This window comes from Maniola jurtina, chromosome 25 (genome assembly GCF_905333055.1).
Source record: "Maniola jurtina chromosome 25, ilManJurt1.1, whole genome shotgun sequence".
Classification (NCBI taxonomy): Eukaryota; Metazoa; Arthropoda; class Insecta; order Lepidoptera; family Nymphalidae; genus Maniola; species Maniola jurtina.
In genome coordinates this window covers 4,698,362-4,704,361 of record NC_060053.1, presented here as the reverse complement: position 1 = coordinate 4,704,361, position 6,000 = coordinate 4,698,362, and the positions used below count along the sequence as shown (strand labels likewise).

The window sequence follows — 6,000 nt, the reverse complement described above, 5'->3', positions numbered from 1 at the left end:
ATTACTTAGCTAATCTATTACTAACTTTACAATAAAAGCTTCTAAAAGAATTCTGTGCTATTTATTCTTTGGACCAAATAGTCAGATCTTGTTAGATTCTCTTTAGTAGGTCATTTCTGTTTTATGTTTCACAATAAAAAGGGGCATAGTGGTATTATAGTACTTATTTTTATTAGATGACAGAAATGTTTTATGTTAGTTTAGAAAAACACTCTTTACCCGACTACTAAAGGAATGGTCTTAACTCTTAAGCGTCGGCCACACAGGCCGCGTATGCGTCGCGTAAGCGTAGACGTAGCGCGTAGCATGGCGTTGTAATGTATGGAACTGTATGAGACATGGGATACCGCTTGCATGGCGTGAACGTTCGCGTAGACGTAATGCGTGCAGTTGTGTCAACCCTACCAGGTTAGCCCGCTACCATCTTCACCTGCATCATCACTTACCACCAGGTGAAAAAAAAAACAGTCAAGGGATGACTTGAATCTGAATAAAAAAAATACCTCTTTTGTGGTTCGAAAGCTTAATCATAATTCGGTAGGCATTCGTTAGAATCCAAACAAGGGATAAAAAAGGTGGAATAAATTTTCGTTTAGAAATTCCTTTGTTTATGTTAAAACGGATGGACGATACATATTAATGAAGTTACTGAACGTACCGCGAGGTAGAAAGGAAATATAATATTTATTTTACCTTTTAATTGGTTTTATATTCTCTTTGTTAGATTTTGAATTTCAATATGGATTTATTAAGTAGAAGATACATGCTTCGTAGGTCTAGACTCTAGTGTTTATCCGGTACGATGCCGAGTAGAAACCAAAGGGGTATGAAAACTGCCATACCCCTTCTAGGTTAGTCCGCTTCCATCTTAGACTGCATCATCACTTACCACCAGGTGAAATAACAGTCAAGGGATAACATGTATCTAAAAAAAAAGTGTGATGTTAAAAAAACTGGTTAGGAATCACTACTTAATAAATGCGAGTGTGGGGTTGTGTGTTGGTTTGTCCTTCAATTACGTCGCAACTGAGAAACGGATTGACGTGAATTTTTGCATGGGTCTAAACTCTAAAGACCTGGAGAGTGGTAAAGGCTATTTTGTATCCAGGAATACCAAAAAGTTCCCACGGGATTTTAACTACCTAAATCCACGTGAAAAAAGACACGGCCATCAGCTAGTCACACTATCACACTAATATTATAAAGCCGAAAGTTTGTATGTGTGTGTGTGTGTGTGTATGTTTGTTACTCCTTCACGCAAAAACTACTAGACGGATTTGGCTGAAATTTGGAATGGAGGTAGATATTATCCTGGATTAGCACATAGGCTACTTTTTATCCCGGAAAATCGAAGAGTTCCCGCAGGATTTCGGAAAACCTAAATACACGCGGACGAAGTCGCGGGTGTCAGCTAGTTAAACATAAAATCCTGAATTAAGCTTTTCTTTTAAGCGAGTTTAACATAATGTCAAATTAGTTTCCTCTAACGATTTAAATACAGGCTACGGGCTGTCTTTGTACGTAGCAAAGCTACGGGGCTACGGCGTAGCTCTTTCATGTGAACATCCATGAGGTAATTTGTTCTTAGAAAAAGGTAGAGAAAAAATGTAGAGCTTTCTAAATATTATATGACTGTATTTTTGTATGCGGCGAATCTCAAAAAGAGGATTATGTGTTTGGTCTGTATATGTATGTCCGTTCCAATATTCGCTCTTAACTGCTCAACGGCTCAACCGATTTTGATAAATGATAGTCATTAGTTTCGTTTTGATAGCGCGAGTGTAACTGGATACATACAATTATTCTAAAAAAATCAAAATGGTGGATTTTATGCGCTTTAATGTCAGTCAGTCAGTAAATCAGCTTTTTCTTTTATATATGTAGAACTACAACTGAACCAGTTTAAAGTTAACACAAATTCCGTAACACCAAAGTTCTGTAATCTATTAAAATAATACATCGTCATCATGATAACCCATTACCGGCCCACTACTGAGTACAGGTTCCCTCTCAGAGTGAGAAGGGTTTTTAATTTTAAATTTTGTACAGACTAAAACAGAATTTAAAAGATACAGTCATTATCAAATTGACGACTATTTCCTGCACACAAAGCAGGGCTATTCAGTCTACAACACAAGTTGTGTTTTAAACTGTCAGGCTGACGCCACTTTTGATGCATTTTCGTACGAATTGGATACGTACGAAAGCCTAGTGGTTAGAACGTCCGCCTCCTAATCGGAGGTGGGGGGTTCGATCCCGGGCACGCACCACTAACTTTTCAATTATGTGCGTTTTAAGAAATTAAATATCACTTGCTTTAACGGTGAAGGAAAACATCGTGAGGAAACCTACATGCCTGAGAGTTCTCCATGTTCTCAAAGGTGTGTGAAGTCTGCCAATCCGCCCAATGCCAGCGTGGCAGACTATGGCCTAAACCCTTCTCATTCTGAGAGAAGACCCGTACTCAGTAGTGGGGCGGAAATGGGTTGATCATGATGATGATGATGATGAACACACACCGACGACCTCCCGAAATTCCGAGTTCATTTTTTTTTTTTTTTTCTTACCATAAAGCTCCATTATATAATGGTAGCTTTATTCCTACTACGATCTAGCCTATGGGCTAATTAGTAATTTTATTCTAGCTTAAACTTCTACTTATGAATAATTTCTAAATCTAATTTCAGTCCAATAACTGTCCTTAGTTTATTCTAATATGCTTACGGTCAACTATGTTATTGCGACCTAGATAAAAATAAAGTAGCACAAACACTATTACACAATCACTGCATTTATGCACTTTTTAACACTAGTTCGAACGGCTTGGTTCTTTTGAGTCTTCTTTTTATGTCCAAGTTATCTAGAAGCTTCACAGCCTCGAAATTAACGTGATGATGAAGTCGATGTTGGTGAGCTTCTGCGAACTTTTGGATGACTTTGTATACGAACTCTATCTTAAGTCTCTCCGACTCTTACTCCGACTCATGACTCTTAATCCGAGTTCATGAAAACAAATATAGAATAATATTAAAATACACCGAGCGACTGAAAAACGATTTTACTATTTGTTATCTATCGGCAGTTCGCTGTAGTAGTTGGGTTTAAGGGCTGTTTAATTTTATCTTGTGAATTTTGGAAATTAATAATTTTTCTAATTAAAGTAAATGTTTTAAAGTCTGTAATTCAATTATGAATTAATTGCTGTATGCTAAAGATGCGTTCAATTTGTATAAATTGACGACCCTTGGCGATGTCTCATACAATTAGATTAACATTATAAAGACATTATTATACCTACATTTGAAATAAGAAACCTCAATCGCCAAATCTCATTAAAAGAAAATCGGAAAATAAAACAAATAAAAATAATAATTTTTCACATGAAAACTTCTGTCGACCACCGTTTATACAACCTTTCTTGGAATTCTAAACAAATGCACATGAATTTAAACCTTAATGCATACAACATACGGAGTATGTTGCTATGAAAGCATTTATACAATAGATTTGGCTGTCGTATACCACCCTTTTCCCGCGCTACAACCTGAAATATCCAAACGAACCTGCCTGAGTAAAAGAGACAATGCTATATTATTGAACAAGGATGTACTTACAGCCGTCTCTATCCCACATATAACTCTGTCCCTGTCTCTCCCTTTTTCCTATCCAGCCTTCCATAGTAATCGCGCGGTTCGTGGAGTTAACACGTCTTTTAGCCACCCAAATATTGCCACCCAAATCGGTGGCAAAGTTACAAGTACTTTAAAAAGTTAAAGTGGATTTATTCAGGAAATATCTGAAGATCGTCGAAGAGAGGTTCTTCCCGGGTGAGTTTTTTTTAAAGATTGGCAAAGGTCAAAAATTATACAGCCTAATTTTAAAGTTAAATTTTTCGTCGAGGTTTCATAGATTTGATGGTGATTTTATGAATGAAATATTTATTTTTTTGATGAATACTATGATCGTTTGCAGTGGTTACGCTTTATTTTATTAATTACTATTAAAACGGGCGTAAATAAACCGTAAATACATTTATTTATTTATTTTATTTTATTTTATTTTATTTTATTTTATTTTATTTTATTTTATTTTATTAATATAATTCTTATACCAATTCACATAAATTCTGTACATTAGTAGAGGTATTTTCGATTATAATAATTATAATTGAGAATCAGTTATAATTGCGCTCCTTATTCTTGAATTTTCCATATATTTCGAGTGGCCCGAATTATTCTTATTTAAACTTCTGTACCCAAATAGGTATAAAAATAAAAATCATATTGGTTTTATAATTCCAAATTATCATACTAATGCAAAATAGTAATTTGGTATTTGGATTTGAATACGGAAGAGTCATGATAACCTAATGGTTAATAGGTCTGCCTCCTACTCAAGGTCGGCGGTTCGATCCCGGACACGCACCTCTAACTTAAAAAAAAAAGAATATTAGCCATGCTAACCAAGACTAATATTTCCTTTTCCCCTCCAATTAAGCGTAAAGCTTGTGCCAGGAGTGGGTACGACAATAGTGCAACGGGTGGGCTTAGAACCGCCGACCTTTCGGAATTCAGTCCGCTCCTCAACCGTTGAGTTATTGAGGCTTTTTTTGGAGTTAGTTATACCCGTGCTCTCCACCACGCTGGCCAAGTCCGGATTGGCTAACTTCACACACATTTGAGAACATTATGGAACATGCAGAGTTTCCTCACGATATTTTCCTTCACCGTTAAAGCAAGTCATATTTCAATTGCTTAAAACGCACATAACCCCGAGAAGACCTCCACTAAAAAGGATTTTCAGAAGTACTTCCCTAGCTAAGCTAAGTTAAGCTAAGCTAAGCTAAGCTAAGCTAATACTTCTTGATATCATCATCGTCAACCGAAAGACGTCCACTGCTGGACATAGGTTTCTTGTAGGGACTTCCACATGCCGCGATCTTGCGCCGCCTGAATCCAACGGCTCCCTTCGACTTGTTTGACGTCATGTATCTACCTATTGGGGAGTCTTCCAATGCTGCGTTTTCTGTGTGAGGCCGCTGTTCTAGCACCTTAGGGTCCCAAACTCTATCGATTTTTTGAATATGTGCCCTGCCCATTGCCTTTTCAGCTTCACAACCCATTGGGCTAAAAATATGTCAGTTACTCTAACTCTCCTCGTTTCTTTGATCACGTAGAGGAAGTCCAAGCTCATGGCGCGCTGAATGACTCTCTTATAATACTTATTTAATTTACTAGCGGATGCCCGCGACTTCGTTCGCGTGGATGTAGGTTTTTAAAATTCCCGTGGGAACTCTTTGATTTTCCGGGATAAAAAGTAGCCTATGTGCTAATCCAGGGTATAATCTATCTCCATTCTAAATTTCAGCCCAATCCGTCCAGTAGTTTTAGCGTGAAGGAGTAACAAACATACACACACACACACACACACACACACATACAAACTTTCTCCTTTATAATATTAAGTGTGATAGTGTGAAGTGTGATTTGTAAAAGAAATAAAATAAATTATTTTGCTTCATATTTGTGCCTTTTGGCGTGGAGACCTTGGGGCCGTGGGGTCCAGAGATCGAGTTATTTTTGAGGAAATTTCCAAAAGGGTTATCGAGTCAACCGGGGACCCGAGAGCTGGCGGCTATCTTGGGCAAAGAATTAGTTTGCCCATCCAAAGGGGTATTGCTGCCAGCATCTTGGGTACAACGTCTCGCTATCGTGGTCTCAATGAGGTTTTAGGTTTAATTTAGTTCATTTTAGTTTTTAATTTATTTATTTTTTGTTTTAATTTAGATATAAGTTTATTTTATTAAAAAAAACTTTTATGTTGATGGCGATTTCAAATAAATAATTATTCTAAAATTTAAATATAACCATAAGAGCAAAGGGGGAGGGTGGGTAAACCAGTGCTTGGCAAATGGAACCTGGGGTAATTAGGTTAGAAGTAATTAACTGGGGTTGGTTATATTTATACGAATACGTGGAAAGGGCAGGCTATTCTTGATGT

At 37.0% G+C, this 6,000-nt stretch overlaps 1 protein-coding gene across 1 annotated transcript in view; it reads left to right on the top strand.

Moving 5' to 3' along the window:
- The first annotated feature begins 3,683 nt into the window (after window positions 1–3,683).
- LOC123878152 (sperm surface protein Sp17) overlaps window positions 3,684–6,000 on the top strand; it is a 104,567-nt gene continuing 102,250 nt past the window's right edge. The window contains exon 1 of the mRNA XM_045925255.1: window positions 3,684–3,827. The gene's annotated coding sequence lies outside the window, so the exon portion shown is untranslated. The remainder of the gene's footprint in view (window positions 3,828–6,000) is intronic.